This window comes from Garra rufa, chromosome 1, assembly GCF_049309525.1.
Source record: "Garra rufa chromosome 1, GarRuf1.0, whole genome shotgun sequence".
NCBI lineage: Eukaryota > Metazoa > Chordata > Actinopteri > Cypriniformes > Cyprinidae > Garra > Garra rufa.
The window spans coordinates 99,718,532-99,737,632 of record NC_133361.1 but is presented as its reverse complement, the minus strand read 5'-3'; the positions used below and the strand labels follow the sequence as shown (position 1 = coordinate 99,737,632).

Below are 19,101 nucleotides of genomic sequence, written 5' to 3'. Positions count from 1 at the left end.
GTAAATGTTTTCCTTTACAGGTTCCAAAGGCTCCATCCAAGGCTTCTCTGTCTGGTGCTGCTAAAGTAAGTATTTTAATTCCACTTTGCAAAATACACGGTGCTACTTCATTAGTGTCATTCCCTTGTACATTCTTAACCAAGTGTATAAGTTTGTAGGTAAGCTTTTTTTATTAGTTTACCAGTAGGCCTAGTCTGTCTGTAACAACACTGTTGACTTTAATTGTATGTATTTATGTATGTATTTATTTATTTATTTATTTATTTATTTATTTTAAGGGTTCCAGTGATGCTGAATATGTAAGTACTGTTTACTGATAATTTAGGTCTATACATACATACTCAAATGTGTTTTTTAAAAACAATTTATATTGAAAATGTATTTTTTATGTGATCACAACTGCAGGTGGAGTTAGCCCATGGCACGGGAATAAAAATTCTAAAGCATCAATGGACTTCTGCCCTGCAGGCCCAAACAGCCACTTCAATGGTGCGTGTTCTTTTAATGGCCGCCTTTCCACTGGAGGTTCTTATCCACAGCAATTTGAAAGGTAAACAGTTTTGAATATCAGGTCAAATTGTTAGATAATAAAAATAAAGGTTTTTAAAATGGCTAATTCTACTTCTATTTCATTTTGGTTATTTTAATGTTTAAAAGATACCGATACATCTTTTTTTACTAACGTTTTCAAACGTTAACATGAACAAAACCTTTTGGAAATCTGAAACTAGTCAGAAAACTGTTGCACATCCTCTGCACCCTATTCAAACATTCATGCATTGTGTTTTGTCTTTTGTAGGAGGACAGAGCAAAACGGACAGTGCTGCTGAGCGAAGGACTGCCCTTGACAAGGAAACCATGACAGCCATATATGGTAAGGGATGACTTGCTGTGCATCTGAAATCACACACTGTGTACTACATTTGAAAACTTATTTTGCAACTATTGAAAAAACTTCATTACTATTCATAATCTTTATTTTGCTAATTTTGTGAATTCGGGCATGCTACTCTAACATACTGTTTTTCACATACATGCATATATTAGTAGGGATGCACCAATACCACACAGAAGAAGAAACACCAACAGAGTCCATGATGAATGCTTGATGTGATTAACTGAGTAATTAGAGATTACATGTATGTGAATGTTATGTAACTAATATAATTTTAAACATTTAATATTCACGCCTGTACAACTGATGTTTACAAGCTGATAAAGCAAAGCACACTGAGTGGAATACATTTCAATGGGTATAATTAAGAGTAAAAATAACTGAAGGAAATATCTGTTTGCTAAATGAAGCCAGCTAACATGACTCATATTTTTATAATAATAATAATAATTATTATTATTTGTTTCTGTTCCCACTTATTTTTTTAATTACAAATGCTATAAAAATTAAGGTATTAATATCAGCAAGTGCAAAAATAAAAGTATCAGACTCTATCTGGAAAAAGGAGCATTGGTGCATCACTACATATAAGTATTTGGTTTCGGATGCAGAGTTGTTGAAAGGAAAATGTACTACAAAAATACCTGCAAGACTCTCATTTGTTTTAGAAACACAAAAGAAGATATTTTAATGAAATCTGAGAGATTTCTATCTCTCCACTGAACGTCTACACAGCTATCAGATGCTGCAGAAAGTGATAATAACGCAAATTTACATTGATCAAGCAGTTGAGACCCAATTTTCAGAAGAGACTCAATCATTTTATATTGTAAAGAAATTTAATTTAGGGTTTTATCTATAACATAAACTTTGATCAGCAAACATAATCAGAAGTTCAACCATACTTGCTTGATGTGCAAGAACAAACTTTATTGGTTTTTAGGGAAGCTCAAACATGATGTGTAATAGCAAAGAATGAACCCCATTGGTCCTCATACATCAAGCAAGCTTGCTTGAGCTTCTATTTGGCATTACTGAGTGTGTGTTAATTTGTTTCTATGTGGATATGTGGTGAACCACCCCTTTAAAATATAGCTGTGATTTTTGTCTGTTACAGTGGCAGTGAAGAAGAGGTTTCCCAATGTGTCCAAGGGTGCTTTGGGGATTGCAGTAAATTCTAAACTAGGGGAACTGAGACTGCTTGAAAGGAAAAAAAGCTGTTAATATATAAATATATGAATTTAAAATATGTTCCTTGCTTGATTGATGTGTTTTATGTGCATGTTTTAGACATCAAATAAAGATTTTCTTTAAAAAATGTTATGTATTTTGTTGGATTGAAATATATGGAGTGCAAAATATATTTTTTAATTATTTTAAAATATATTTTCAAAAATATATTTTCAAAAATATACAAAAAATGGCCAAAAAATGTATTTGTAGAAAATATATTTTATGTAAATATATTTTGAAATATATTTTTGCAAATATATTTTTTGGCCAATTTTTGTATATTTTGAAATATATTTCAAAATATATTTCAAAATATATTTTTTTATCGTATGGGAGGGACAAGCACACATATTTTGTGACTGAAATATTAAGTGTTAGACTCCATTTACATATTAGCTCTGAATGAGAGGCTAAATTAAACAAACACAGAGAATAAAACAATATAACCCACAACATACTAGAATTACATTCTATCTAGTGGGTTACATACACAAAGTAATGAAAGTATTGTTGAAACATGCAGTTAGCCTACTGTACGAATAAAAACAACAAAATGACATAAACAGTGAATAATTACTAAGATAAATTAAGGCGTATGTATACAAATCATTAATCTTCATTAAGATTTATGAGCACTTTGTCTTTTGTAAACATATGTTGAACGCTCAATGTTTATGTTTATCTGATGTGCATGACTGTAATGTAGGCTATAAGAACGTACATTTTTAATAAGCAGAGGGAATTCCTAGGCTACTCCAGGACCTTAATGTGCCTTTCCCTTGAGCCACTCCTTTGCTTTGGTTGTGTGTTTTGGGTCACTGTCATGCTGGAAAATCCATCAGCGACCCATTTTCAGTGCCTTGGCTGAGGGAAAAATGTATTTGATAAAACGGAATTGTTTTATAAATGTACATACCACTAATGCACTTGAATTGCCAACAGAAAAGGACAGGTCTTTACGGTAGGCTGCAAAGATAAGATTTTAGAAACAAAAATGTGAGATATACCATTCATTGTCTACTTATTAATGACTTTTGACTTAATTTCCATTCCAAGGCACTTTACTTGTTTAAATTGCACAGAAAATGAAGATTCTAGGCTAATACAAATGATGTATAATATATAATTCAATATGAATATAGAGCAATTTAAAAAAACAAAGCAATGTGTCCGATGAAGCCGTGGTTTACTTTAAGTGTTAAACCACAGCATCACAGGGCTTGCTTTTATAAAACGGGTATTCCATTAAAATATGTTTTAATATTAATTGTATTAATAAAATGAAAGTCAGTACTGACCTTGCAGATTATTGCTGCAATAAACTTGTGTATTGTACAGCTGTGCCTCCTAACAAGCCCAGACAAAGACGACTACATATGGTTTAACACATCTGCAACCTGTTGAACTTTTGTTCCAAGAAGAGAATATCGGAACATGTTCTTCACAAAATACTAGTGCTGTCAATCGATTAAAAAAAATTAACTAATTAATCGCACATTTTTTTTGCAATTAATCGCGATTAATCGCAATTAAAAGACTGAAACTTTTTGGAGATGTAAATGTAAAATGTAAATAATTAATGTAAACTCAAGACAGAGAAACTATTTTAATTCAAAATATGATTGTTTATTGGAATTTTTGTTTAACTTGTAACACAGATTTTCTCATGTAAACAACATACCTGCAATAAACCATCAATATCCTCCAAATTAACTGTTGGCTTGAAAGCCATATTTATTACAGAAATAAAAACACAGGTATGTGCCATTTGAATTTCAAAACAATCAATGCCAATAAAAAACAAAAATGATTTCCATGTTGGATTCTAAGTGGACTGCAAAAAAAAATCCAAAATATAGGCATTGCAAATATGGAAATTGGAAAATAATAATAATAAAGGAATGAATACAAACAATTGTACTCATTGTAAAGTTGTATTGCTGAGAGTTAAGAACATTAATTATAAAGTAGAAACAATATTGCTTAGTCCTCCTTTACATTCAGCCAGTTGCTGAGACAGACCAGTTTGTTGACATTATCAGGGGACAATGTGGCCCTTTTCTTTTGAATGATGTGACCTGAGAGTGAGAACAGTCTCTCACAAGGCACCGTTGTAGCAGGGGTTGACAGATACTTGCATGCTATTGGTGCCAGCCTGGCATGTGTTGCTTCTCTCTTTCTCCACCACTGTAGTGGACAACCCTCCATGTGCATTTTGGGCTCTGCTTTGTAGCGGTTAAGACACTGTTCTATGGACTCTTCCTCTTCATCTGACTCTGAATCAGAAGAAACCAGCAAGACGGAGGTCCTTCTCTTCTTTGGTGGCTGTTGGTCTGTTGTCTCTTTAGACTCTTGTTTTTCAGGACTCTCTGCCATTAACAGCTTGCTTAGTGAAGCCCACACATCATTCCTTTCTTCTTTGGGAAGACACTTTAGGTCTTTAAACCTTGGATCAATTGCAGTAGCGATCTTCAGCCATGTGAGATTAGTGCTGTCCTTCCTTTTAGATAGGTCTGAGGTAAAATCATTTTTGAATTTAACTACATAGGCTGGATCATCCTCTGTGGACTCCATAATTTTGAACAAGTGGCACAAGGCTGGCAATACCACTGAGCAGGAGATGTACTGCTCTCCTCCCAGCAGTTCAGTTATATATCTGCAATGGAAAGCACAAGATGTTGGTATTAATTGCAAAGAAACTAATTTTGTGCCAGTATGTAACATGTACACTTACACACACACACACACACACACACACACACACACACACACACACACACACACACACACACACACACAAACACACACACAAACACACACACACACACACACACACACACACACACACACACACACACTATTGTATTTTATTTACATTACATTGTTCAACACCATATTTATTTCTTCTTCACCTTTTTAATATTGTTTTACACTAATCTAAACTTTTTATTTATTTTTGTTTTATGCAGCATGCCTTGACAGCGGACACACACACACACAGATTGGGGGATAGTGAAAACAGACAAGAGATGGAGAAAATAATATTAACCTACCTGCAAGGTTCAAGTAGTTCCTCCAGCTTTTGCAGTTTAGAGAGCTCCTGTGCAGTCAACATGGCAACGTTGCTCTTTTGCTGAGCCAAGGTGGTGGTCAGTGGAGATTTGTTTCGCTGAATTCGCTTGATCATTTCTAGGGTAGAATTCCATCTTGTTGTAACGTCCTGAACCAGAGATTCGTGTTTCTGTCCACATGCAACTTGCTGTTCCATTAGTTCGTGAGCGTTGGATGGACTATGCTTAAAGTGCCCAACAATCTTGCGACATTTTGCTAGGACACTTTCAAATCCACTGCCGTGAATGGAAACCGTCACAGTTCGTTGCAAAATGTGGGCCGTGCAGGGCAGGTGTTCAAATGGAAGTAGTCTCGCGGCAGCAACCATATTACGAGCACTGTCAGTGCCAAGTGTGCTTAACTTGTCCTCGATTTCCCATTCTCTTGCCACATCGAGAAAATGATCCGCACATGCCTCAGCGTACTGTCGTTCCTCAGTTTTAGACAACCGATATAAAGTTGGTTCGACGTTTGATGTTGGATGTTTGACAGATATTCAGCCGCGAAAAACGTCAATAGATCCTAAGTGGATGAGTTTAACTGTATAAAAATTAGCTTATTTGTAAAATATCTAAACGTAGAATTTGACACAGCTGACAGTTTATTTGTTTAAATCCTCATCGATATGTTGTAACGCATAAAGGCTCTAGCAGCAGCGAGTTCGTGTTTAGGCCAGCTAGGGACCGTCTACAAAGTACACATAAAAGGATAAAACATTAATGGTTTCCCATCAGAATCTTTTTTTGTTTGTGGTTTTTTTTTAGTTAACAAAACAAGAGCAATTTTAGCACCAATGTCTCTGAAAGATATAAAGACAAACGCTTATAATGCTCACTTGCATTTCAATAAGAAATACTGTAAACAAGATATGTGATTGTGGTTATATATTATTACTATTAATAAATAAATAAAATGAATAAAAGCAAAACAATATTAATTATCATTATCATTCCATAATCCAGTGGTTATGCAGTAGGATTATTCCAGCTCCTTGTGAGAACATTTTAATGTTCATTGTATTCACAAACTGTGACACCAAAAAGTTGCTATTGAAATAAACCAATAAATAAATTCATATAAACACACTTCTCTATCACCTTCATGGTGTGTGTCTTATTTCTGTTTTTATTAGAACATTTTTTTGTTGTTTTTTGTTTTTTCATTTGTTTTGGTCAGACAACAGTAACAGAACACGTGCCATAGAAATTCAACAATTCAGTCAAAGCTGGCAAAAGTGTTGTGTTGCCATTGTATTGACTTGAATTTGAAAATCTATCTAAAATATTAAAAAAGTAACCAAAAATATTTATGAGACAGTTTTATATCACTACATTAAAGGGTGTGTCTTGTTACAGATTATCAAACATTGTGGTGGTGGTTTTAGCCACAGAACTATAACAGAACACCCCAGCTAGGAATGTTATTGTTGTAATAATACTCAGAGAACATTATGCTATATGTTCTGGTAATGTTTTCAGTGGCAAGTTTTATTTTAGTTCCCAGAATATTCTCATAAAAGGCTGAATAACATTCTCTAAAAACAATCTACAAATGTTTATTAATAACAACATTATCCTCTAACATTTTCATGGATTTAAGTGGGAACCTTCCCATTGGATATTGGATGCAGACTCAAATGTTGCTCAGAAGTCAAATTTTTGGTCAAAAGTAAAAACCCAAACTTTGTTTACAAAAGATCTTACTGAGTTTGACAGAGGTTTAAATTTTGATGTCTATTTTAAAGTAATAGTTTGGTTTGATGTTACCATTGTGGTGAGAAGTGTTTGCTTTAGTTAAGCAAAATTAGACTGATATTTTTCTGTAGCTGCTGTAGTTATGTGGTATGGTAAAAGCAGTATGAGTAAATATGGTCGGATGATAATGATTTGATTATTAGCTAGTCTGACATGCTTGCACTTGATAGTTCTGAAGACAGAAGTTCATCAGAATTTTAAAAAAACAAATTTTTTTGTCACAAACATCAAGAATCAGTGTATGAATCTCAACAATGGTGACATGCTTTATGCTGCAAAGTATTCTGGCTGCATCATACACAACTCATGCAGGGCTCCCAGAATGCATTGCGGCATGAAGCATGTCACCGTTGTTGAGATTCATACACTGATTCTTGATGTTTGTGTGTCCAAGCATTCATCAGCTTGAAGTGATTCATAAATGGTGTGTTGTAAAAATACAGTTTTTCTGATGGATATTTATTAAATATAATATAACTTTGTATAGCAGAGAATAAACTCTAGATGTGATCAGATCAGCACGAGATGATATTGTTAACGTAATCTGATCACATTTTCTCTTGCTGTTGTTGCCATAACAATCACAGTTACAGCCCCAAAGAAAGAAAAATAAAAGAGTGAAATTGCCCCACTAAAGCAAACACTTTTCACCCTAATGGTGACATCAAACCAAACCATTACTTTCAATCAACATCTAAACCTCTGTTCATCTCAATAAACTTGTGTAAATGTATGACGTTCTGGTTTCTAATAAGTGAAGCTGGTAATGCTGTTTTTGGAGTTATTTAATGACGCTGGAGCTTGACATCAAACAAAGATTGGGTTTTCACTTTCAACCAGAATTTGACATCTGAGCAATGTAAGTCCACATCTAGTGTGGTGGGAATCTCTATTAGATTGCTAGAGGATAATGTTCTAACAATGTTATCAATAAACATTTGGAGAATGTTTTTTAGGGAATGTGATCCTACCTTTTAGGAGAATATTATGGGAACTAAAATAAAGCTTGAAAACATTTCCAGAATAGGAAACCTTTCTAGCTGGGACATACTATTGAAAATAAAGCAATACATCATTTTGTTTAAAATAAATACAAGCTTGTATCCCCGCTTCAAAGGCTTTGTCTTGTTACAGATTTCATAAAGAGCATTTTGCAGTGGTTTTCATTGTCAAAAGTGAAGCAGAAGTCACGCTATTGATATTAAAATATATCTTGTGAAACCTTTAAAAGAGTGTCCTGTATTACTGCCCCCTAGAGGAACATACTGCTGTTTCGACTGAGTTTGACATTCAAACTATTTAAATAAATTCATTTAAAATGCATACAGTTTTCTGTCTCGACTTCACAGGCTGTGTCTTGTTCCTTGGGTCTAAAAGAGCATTTCCATGCAAGTTTTACTGTCATATGTAAATCAGGATACATGCTATTGAATTCAATTCAAATCTGTAAATAAATTCATTTAAAATGATTGCAGTTTTATTTCCTCAAATCTTAAGGGTGTGTCTTATTACTGATTCCTAGAAGAACATTTTGGTGGTGGTTTCAATCATGTCACTATAATAAGACACATTCTATTGAACATGAAACATTACATAATTTAGTTTAAAATAAATACAAGCTTCTGTCTCAGCTTCAAAGGGTGTGTCTTGTTACAGATTTCATAAAGAACATTTTTCAGTAGTTTTCATTGTCAAAAGTGATGCAGAAGTCACGCTATTGATATTAAAATATAGCTTGTGAAACCTTTAAAAGAGAGTCCTGTATTACTGCCCCCTAGAGGAACATACTGCTGTTTTGAATGAGTTTGACATTCAAACTATTTTAGAAATTAATTGAATTGCATGCAGTTTCCATCACAACTTAACAAGCTGTGTCTTGTTACTGGTTTCTAGAAGAATATTTCAATGTTGGTTTTAGTCACAGAATTATAAGTGAACACATGCAACTGAAACTGAATTTCTAATTCAATACATCAATTAGAAAAAAAATTGAGCACAAAAGAGTCTGTTTTGTTTCTTAAAAAAAACACTTTTTTCTGTTTGAAAAAAAAAAAGTCCATATATAGTATATTATTTTATTGATACATAATACATTTTATTATATGAGTATGGAACAATACAAATTACAATGTAGCAAATTACAATGTAGCTCTAGATATAAATAAACAAACATACATAAATAGTTCATTATGCATTACCACCACCTAGATAGTACAGTCTAGCACTCTTAGAGAGGCAGTATATTATTCTATTTTTTGTTGTTGTTGTTTGAAAGTTACTATACTTTTGAGTAAAATATTGAGGATGGCCCCATATGTGACCATGGACCACAAAACCAATCATGAGGTTAAATTTTACAAAACTGTAATTCAATAAATAAGCTTTCTATTGATGTATGGTTTGTTAGGATAGGACAATACTTGTCTGAGATACAACTTTTTTAAAATCTGGAATCTGAGAGTGCAAACAAATCTAAATACTGAGAATATCGCCTTTAAAATTGTTCAAATTAAGTTCTTAACAATGCATATTACTAATCAAAAATTACATTTTGATATATTTACAGTAGGAATTTTACAATAAATCTTCATGGAACATAATCTTTACATAATTTCTTAATGATTTTTGGCATAAAAGAAACATCTATAATTTTCACCCATACAATGTATTTTTGGCTATTGCTACAAATATACCCCAGCGACTTAAGACTGGTTTTGTGGTCCAGGGTCACATATGTTATTTCAGTGATATGTAATATAGAAAATTTATTCAAACAGGAAATGATACTGCTCAATGAACACTGATATTAATAAATAATAATAATAATAATAATAACAATAACAATAATAATAATAAACCATTACAGAAGGTATTTAAACAACAAAAAATCATGTTCAATAATTACAATTACTGGATGAGTGCAACTGACAAACATGAAAAATAAGAATTACTGATTTTTTTTTTTAAATTAATGAATGAATTAATATATTTATTTATCTATTTAAATTGTTTATTTTGGAGGGTAACATTTATTTATTTTTTATTCTAAGTAACAGTTGGTAAACAATAAATAAATATAAACATTTGCTCACTGTCGTAGAGTACAAAGGGTTCATTTGACTTCACTACTAGGACTTAGTCTGACTTACAGTTCTATGAATATACACAGTTGTGGTCAAAAGTTTACACAACCCTTGCAGACTCTGCTAAATGTTTTTATTTTATTACTTTTTTTAACCAAAATAAGAGGGATCACACAAAATGCATTTTATTTTTTAGAACTGTTCTAAAGTCCCAAAGTAAAACATTTTGCATCAAAGATGTTTACATATAGTCCACAACACAAAGTAATAGCTGAATTATGTCAGAAGCTTCAGAAAAAAAAAAAGAAAAAAAAAAACTATATGTTTCCCAGAAGACAAAATTACTACCCAAAGAGTTTATGAGACCTGTAGAATGTAGATGTTTATATGTTTAAGAATAGTGGACAGTTTAACTACTCAAGACAAATAAAGGGAAAAAAAGGAATTTACAAGATTTAACTCAATAGCGTGTGTCCTGAATGGCGTATGACAGTAAAACCTGAATTTAAAATGTTAATTTGGGAATCATAAACAAGACACACTTTTTGAAGTTGAAATAGAATACTGTATTGATTTTAAATAAATGCATAAGTTTGAATGTCAAACTATTTATTTTAAACTACTTCTTGCATTGGTTTAATTTTCAATAGTATATGTTCTATTATAGTTCTGTGACTAAAACTACCATCAACATGTTTTTCTAGAAACCAGTTACAAAACACAGCCTTTGAAGTTAGGATAGAAGACTATATTGATTATAATTAATTTATTATTTTGAATGTCGAAACAGCAGTATGTTCCTCTAGGGGGCAGTAATACAGGACTCTCTTTTAAAGGTTTCACAAGCTATATTTTAATATCAATAGCGTGACTTCTGCATCACTTTTGACAATGAAAACTACTGAAAAATGTTCTTTATGAAATCTGTAACAAGACACACCCTTTGAAGCTGAGACAGAAGCTTGTATTTATTTTAAACTAAATTATGTAATGTTTCATGTTCAATAGAATGTGTCTTATTATAGTGACATGATTGAAACCACCACCAAAATGTTCTTCTAGGAATCAGTAATAAGACACACCCTTAAGATTTGAGGAAATAAAACTGCAATCATTTTAAATGAATTTATTTACAGATTTGAATTGAATTCAATAGCATGTATCCTGATTTACATATGACAGTAAAACTTGCATGGAAATGCTCTTTTAGACCCAAGGAACAAGACACAGCCTGTGAAGTCGAGACAGAAAACTGTATGCATTTTAAATGAATTTATTTAAATAGTTTGAATGTCAAACTCAGTCGAAACAGCAGTATGTTCCTCTAGGGGGCAGTAATACAGGACACTCTTTTAAAGGTTTAGCAAGCTGTATTTTAATATCAATAGCGTGACTTCTGCTTCACTTTTGACAATGAAAACCACTGCAAAATGCTCTTTATGAAATCTGTAACAAGACACAGCCTTTGACGTTAGGATAGAAGACAGTACTGATTTTAAATTAATTTTTAAGTTTGAATGTCAAACTCAGTCAAAACAGCAGTATGTTCCTCTAGGGGGCAGTAATACAGGACACTCTTTGGAAGGTTTCACAAGTGATTTTTTAATATCAATAGCGTGACTTCTGCATCACTTTTGACAATGAAAACCACTGCAAAATGTTCTTTATGAAATCTGTAACAAGACACACCCTTTGAAGCTGAGACAGAAGCTTGTATTTATTTTTAAGTAAATTATGTAGTGCTTTCATGTTCAATAGTATGTGTTCTATTATAGTTACATGACTGAAAACAACACCAAAATGTTCTCCTATGAATCAGTCATAAGACACATTCTTTGAAGTTAAGATGGAAGAACATATGTACTTTACATTGATTGACCTACTCGTTGATATTTTAATATCATGTGCTGTGTTGTAGTTTTGTGAATAAAACCAACATTGAATTGTTGGTCTATGAACCAGTAATAAGACACAGGCTTTGAAATTGAGCTGGCAAAACTGTATGTTTCAAGAATGAATGTGTTAACAGATTCAAATTGAATTCAATAGCGTACATCCTGATTTACATTTGATAGTGAAAGATGGCTGTAAATATTGATCTTTGAACAAGTAACCAGACACACCACCTGGAGTTTACATATCAAACTGTGTGCATTCTAAAATTAATTCATTTAAACTCCTGAATGTCAAATTTGGTCAAAACAAGTTCGGTATCTTCCTCTAGGGGGCGGTAAACTGCACAATATTTGTCATGCTTTAGGAGCTTTTACTCAATGGTTTCATTTCAATAACTTTTGTTGCGCTATAGATCTGTGAATAAAATATATATCTAAATGTTCTTTTATGAACCAGTAATAAGACACAACCCTTAAATTTGAAATTTATGTTTTATACATTTCACAAGTGAAGCATTTAGATGAAATAATTGTGCTTTTTGCTCTGCGTTTTGCACTTTGCAGACGGTCCCTATCCTGCACTATTACATTATAAACTCTATCAGTTACAATTCCTTAAGGCAGATTAAAACAAATAAAACATATTGTGTGTTCTCTTCTACATTTGCAAACAGTTAGAACATAATATGTTTCTTGTCATTGTGCTCAATCGTTAAAGAACTATTGAAGATTTCCAAGGCTGAATCTCTGACAAATGTAAAACGTCAAACGTCGAACCAACTTTATATCGGTAGTCACAGCTCGGTAACATGTTCGTTAGTGAAACTGAAAAGCTCATTTGCAGCTAATGTAGTTCTTTAAAATATTCTTGTATATTGATTGTGTTGGATCGCTGGAGTGTTTTTATTTAAATGCTTTTAAAAGACGTGCAGTCATGTATAATTCTCAGTCGGGTAAGTTAGCTCCGAGCCTGAAAGCTCGTCTGTATAACACATTTGCTGAAGACAGTGCTTTAACTTTTAAATAAAACAGATCACAAAAGGCTGATTTGTTGATGTGTTCTAATGGGTATTTACAAATAAATCGCTGAAATATATTAATTTTAAAGGCGTTCTAATTCGTGCAAGTTATGTTGTTTATGAGCACATACGGAGAGAGTTCGTGCTGACGGCTTGTATACTCGCTGAAGGGTGCGAGCTTTTCTTTTACTAGAACTACTCACAAACCACTGAATTTAGCTGTTGATATGTTCTAATGGGTTTTTAGAGTTAAATCGCTGTAATATTTAAATTTTTAAGGCGGTATTTATTTGTATTTCCACCGATTTCAGAGTGACTGTAAGTAAGAGGTTTGAGTCCCGCCTCTTCAGTCGAGAGGTATTACTGTTAGAGGGCGCATTTTTTCTCAGCCCATGTAATTCATTGGGAAATTTGTCATATTCAAAAATTAATAATAAATCAAATGTACATCTAATCAGTCCAAATAGATATAGCAACTCTTTCGGGACAAGGGCCCAGGTCTCTGCCAAGTTTGGGCCTTGTGGCTTCAAAGGCCTCGGAGGAGTAGCTGTCAGAAATTTCTTTAGGTCATAAGAATAATAATAATAATAATAAGTTTAAATAGCATAACAGTATGTTGGCTCTCCAAGCCAACATAATAATAATAATAATAAGTTTAAATAGCATAACAATATGTTGGCTTCTCCAAGCCAACATAATAATAATAATAAGTTTAAATAGCATAACAATATGTTGGCTTCTCCAAGCCAACATAAATATACCAGACATACCTGAGCGGAGATTGGATGGAATATGCTTATCGGAACAAAAAAGGACTACGTGTGCGGTGATTGGTGTGCGATTTTTATTGGACGATCGAAAAATGGAAAAATGGAAAATGGAATAACTTAATTGGTTTTTTCAAAGATGGACGTCAGTACGCGCGGTGATTGGTGTATGAAAAATGGATCTTGCCATGTCATTGGACAGGCAAAAATGGAGTTCGTAACTTAAATTGGTTTAGGAAAGATGGCAGTCTGTATACTATTGGATTAATTTTACAGACTTGTGGTTGTCAGGTACCGCCATCGAAGGCAGGGTGACAAAAGGTGGCTTAAGCAGGAAACACCGGATAGGTTTGTGGTGTCTTGGGGTACAACGGTAGCATGGCTGAATCCAGATCAGACGGTTGCATGTTCCAATCACATCAGTTGATCTCTTCTTGACAACCATAGTATAAAGTCTACAGCCCTTTACCGTGACTGATTTGGAAATTGAATCAAAGCAATTAAGCAAGGAACGCCGACTTGTTCTCTCGACCTCGTGGCCGCGACAGAGTGCGCCTGACCCCGGATCGGGAGGTTGCGTGTTCCAATTATGTTGAGGTCAAGCGATCTGTTCTTGACTTTGTGAGTGTAAAGACTAGCTGATTTGCATAGTTTATCAAAGTGCTTAAGCATGAAACACTAAATAATTTTTCCGCTATCTTGTAGTGCAACGGTAGAGTGTCTGGCCCCAAATCACCTTGAGGTCAGACGATCTGTTTTTGATCTCCTGAGTATGAAGTCCAACATCAAGAATGTTCCTTGAGCACCGTATATTTACTGATTTGCATTCTGTGTCAAGGCGGTTACGCAAAATACATCACCTCTGGGTTCAGGACCTCGTGGCGCAACGGTAGCGCGTCTGGCCCCAAATCACCTTGAGGTCAGACGATCTGTTTTTGATCTCCTGAGTATGAAGTCCAACATCAAGAATGTTCCTTGAGCACCGTATATTTACTGATTTGCATTCTGTGTCAAGGCGGTTAAGCAAAATACATCACCTCTGGGTTCAGGACCTCGTGGTGCAACGGTAGCGCGTCTGACTCCAGATCAGAAGGTTTTGTGTTCAAATCACGTCGGGGTCACGTGATTTCTTGTTGACTTCTAATGTGAAAAGAAGTCCTGTCGTTGTGTGCTGCAGTGGTTTCCAATCCCACCGCTCTGTATGTCTCCCTTATTAAACACACCTGATTCAGATCATTAGCTCATTAGGAGAGAGCTCCATGAACTCATCTGGTTGTGTCAGAAAAAGGAGACAGACAAAATATGCAGGGCCGCGTTTTCCAGAGTCATCGTAACCCTAAGTTGATTGTAACTCTACTGGTTTCAATGCGTCTACGTTGTATTAAGGATTGCAACGCTTTTGGGAAACACAGCCCAGAGCAGGGGGTCCCCAGGATCAGGATTGAAAATCACCGGTGTACTGTGATAGATTTGTATCTTGACCTGTTATTTTTATTAAGCCTGAGATCTCATGTAATAACCATTCCTGTCATTGTGTACTGTGACAGATCTGCCTCTTGATGTGTTACTTTTTCATATCTTGCCCTGCAATCTCTGAAGAAATCGTGAAAACATCTACGTGCCAAATTCAAAAGCCAGCTCCTTCGAGCCGGAATCGAACCAGCAACCTAAGGATAGCTAATGCATCATTTGCCATCAGGACCCAGATTTTGTCAGGTGCAGATATTGACCTTTTTCCCCGCTATCTCCCATTTCTCCTTCATCCTCAGATCGCAAAATCAATTGTGGAGAATTTTCAGTATCCCTTAAAAACTCAGCTCACGACCCATCCTGCATTCTGTCGTTCGCTGAATTCACCATCGCTTTTAACCGATAATCGCTGAGCTCACATTATCATACGGAGACTCACATTTCTATACTTGCCAAAAGCTCTTCTCAGCCAAATGTGCAGTCACATTGGACCCTGAACTTCACAGCAGGGTATTTTTAGGCTGCCGCAACATATTTTCCACAGTCTGCAGCTCCATCTCCCACTCCACCATCACCTGCCCCTTTATAAACCCATCTGCCTGAACCTTCCCAGCCAAAATCTACCAGCTATGTCCCACACCTCATGGATACCCCTGACACCCCCACTCCCTCACCCCCTCTCCTAGAAGCTTTTCTTATTTCCATTCTTCAAGCCGTCTACCCCAGGACCCTTCAGTCTTACCTAACAGCATGGAATGTTTTAAAACATTTCACTCAGCTTACAAATTTTTCCCTGCTATTGATTACCACATTCATATCTTTCCTAAACATCATCAAAACCTCCAACTTGGCTCAATCAAAGGGTACCTAAGCGGGATCCAATTTTTTCCAGGAATCCAAAAAACCCATCCCACTGGCCCAGACACCCGCCAACTTATAACCCTAAAAATTCTAAACATTTGCATCTACACTCTCTGTAAAGTCTACCAGTCCATCCACATCGCCCGTACCCTAGATGCCATGTTTATCCTGGCTTTCGGTTTCAGGATTTTTGGGAAGAGCTCACACGGATAATTAACACAGCCAATTCATCATCAGTAATCACACTCCCTATCCAGTCAGCACGAGAAAGAATCCCTGTAAATAACCAAAGCAGACCTACCTTCTTCCTCCCCCTTTTTTCAGCACTGTTCAACCACACTGTCTCCTCACCTTCAGCCCGGGCTCGGGAATTACTGCCGAGCTCAGAGCCCTCTTCCGGACAGCATGCCTTTCACTCAGTTTATGATCCGTAAGAGTGAACTTGTGAAAGAAAGACTAAATTAAATCACTATTGACATTAAAACAGAACTTTATTTTTAGATTTTTTTTTTTTTACTTTTATTGATTTGTCTTTTGTTTCATCAATCTTATTAGTTTCTTTGAAATTCTTGCACTTAACTCACTCAAGGTGAGTTTAAGTAAACTGCAAAAAAAAATTGTAATAGATGCAATGCATAAGTACAATCCTTCAAAAAATAAGATGAAATTGGATCCCATTAAAATCCTGTAGAAATGTTAATGCAGCATATTTATGCCTTGTCCTATAAGACAATTCCTAATTGGTTCCAAAACTGATTATTACAGCCTTCCACAAAGCTGCCAATGTAGGTGGTAGAAGTGAGCAAGTAACTGGTGTGTGCAAATTAAATTCATGCACACTGATGTTAAAATGCTAACAGTGTCCTTTATTGTGCTTCAATGAAAAAACAGTGCACTTCCTGTGAGCTCTCCTTCCAATTCATGATATACAAATGTGAAGTTCTTACATTGTAGACAGAGCAAACACATTGTCCATAGTCCAAATTATTCCTTGCACGTTTATGCATTAAGCTCAGTCCAACACAATAGAGCTAGTTGACACATTAAAGTGTACCATGGACAAAACACATTGCTTTAAAAAGTGAATTAGAATTTATATCATTGTAGGAGCCCTGTATAGGATTCTTATTGGAATCCTTTCGGATTGTTTTGACAAGGGAACATTTTGCAGATTCTGAAAGGGGGTGTAAACTTTTGACCTCAACTGAAACTGTGGTTGCAACAATGTGGTTGCTAAGAAACAAAGAGGTGTAAGTTTGTAGAGTAATTTACAACAGCTTTGATTGTGGCCAATCAGAATCAAGGACTGGAAATGTCCATTCTAGACATTTTGTTTGAAACTCTGTCCATGCTAAGGGGATCTGTTAGACTTCTCTTTATTGTGAATTTTCATGTGCCTGTTAAGGCTTCCTTTTTGACTGAAACGGTTTCCACACTGTTTGCATGTGTAAGGCTTCTCTCCAGAGTGAACTCTCATGTGAATGTAAAGGTATAGTTTACGAGTGAAACTCTTTTCACACTGTTGGCAGGTAAAAAGGCTCCCTGTAATGTGAACATTCTGGTGAACTTCAAGGTTTCCACTTTCACTGCAACTCTTTCCAGACTGAGGGGATCTGTGAGGCTTTTCTCTATTGTAAATTTTTATGTGACTTTCAAGTTGTCCTTGTTGCCTCATGTGAACTCTCATGTGAATGTTAAGGCATTCTTTACAATTGAAACCCTTTCCACACTGGCTGCATGTGTAAGGCTTATCTTCAGTGTGAATTCTCATGTGTCTGGTAAGGCTTCCTTTTTCAGTGAAACTCTTTCCACACTGTTTGCATGTGTAAGGCTTCTCTCCAGTGTGAACTCTCATGTGCATTTTAAGGTGTCCTTGTTGGAAACTCTTTCCACACTGCTTGCAAGAGTAAGGCTTCTCTCCGGTGTGAATCCTCATGTGCCTTTTAAGGTGTCCTCTTTCTTTGAAACTCTTTCTACACTGATAGCAAGTGAAAATACTCCTAGTTCCAGTCTTCTGAGCACTTTTTTGTTTAGAAGTCTTTTCAGACTGTAAGGAACAAAAAGATTTTTCTCCAGATACGAAATCATGAAGATTCTCAAACTGATCTTTCTCTTCAGTTTCATTTAGATCTTCTCTCTCCTCTTTCAGCGCTGTTAGATCTAAGGTGGAAAAACAAAAAGATAAAAGTTAACCCCAGTTTAATGGCACAAAGCAATTAACATCAAAACATGTAGATATGTAATGCATGTATGCTAGATCCTATACTAAGGTGTCCAGATTAAGTTGGCTGTTATACAATTAATTAAATCTAGGAAATCTATACAGACCGATCTCAATTATTATATACCATTTTTATGTCTCCCAGGGAATAAAATTCAACAAATTTAGAGAGAGACTAGGAAAAAGAAAGGGGACAAACTCCGCACTCAAACGACAGATGGAAAATTCATCACACAATAATTACTTCTGAGGTTTTATGAAGGGGGCAATTTTGTTAGCCAATACTACAAGTTGGCTGTTACACTGACCTTTTAAGTGGAAAACACCCCAAAACTGACTGTCAGAGAAGCGGTGGAAAACGGTCATTAATCTCTCAAAAATCTTATTTAAATAAAATTAAATCACTCGATTTAAAGTATTTATGTCAAAAACATTTGTAATATTATAATTAAACCTCTGGAAACATAAAAAAAAAAAACTAAATTTAAACTTCCAATTGAAAGTGAAAAATCCTGTCTGTTACCCTGCCTGAGGATTTTGTTAAAGACTTTGCCTTTACTCCTACGCAGCTTCAGGGAGCGGAGAACTTATCTAAGCGACGAGAATGGAACTTTGATGCTCACTTTGGGAATGTTGAACTCATAGGCGACTCTCGAGAGCGAGGAGAGCACTGCTGTGCTCAACTATAAAAGACTTGGCTCTCAGATCGAGAGAACTCACATGTTCCATCTGAGACTGGTAGCTTTATCAGGCATTACATGCAGACAAAATGAAAATTACATCGAAAATGTT

General features: G+C 35.0%; 1 non-coding gene and 1 pseudogene across 1 annotated transcript; one reads left to right on the top strand and one right to left on the bottom strand.

Moving 5' to 3' along the window:
- Nucleotides 1-19,101, bottom strand: part of LOC141322867 (uncharacterized) — a 677,976-nt pseudogene that overhangs the window by 218,230 nt on the left and 440,645 nt on the right.
- On the top strand, nucleotides 14,807-14,878 carry trnaw-cca (transfer RNA tryptophan (anticodon CCA)). Its single transcript has one exon. It is a non-coding gene; the product is annotated as a tRNA-Trp (tRNA).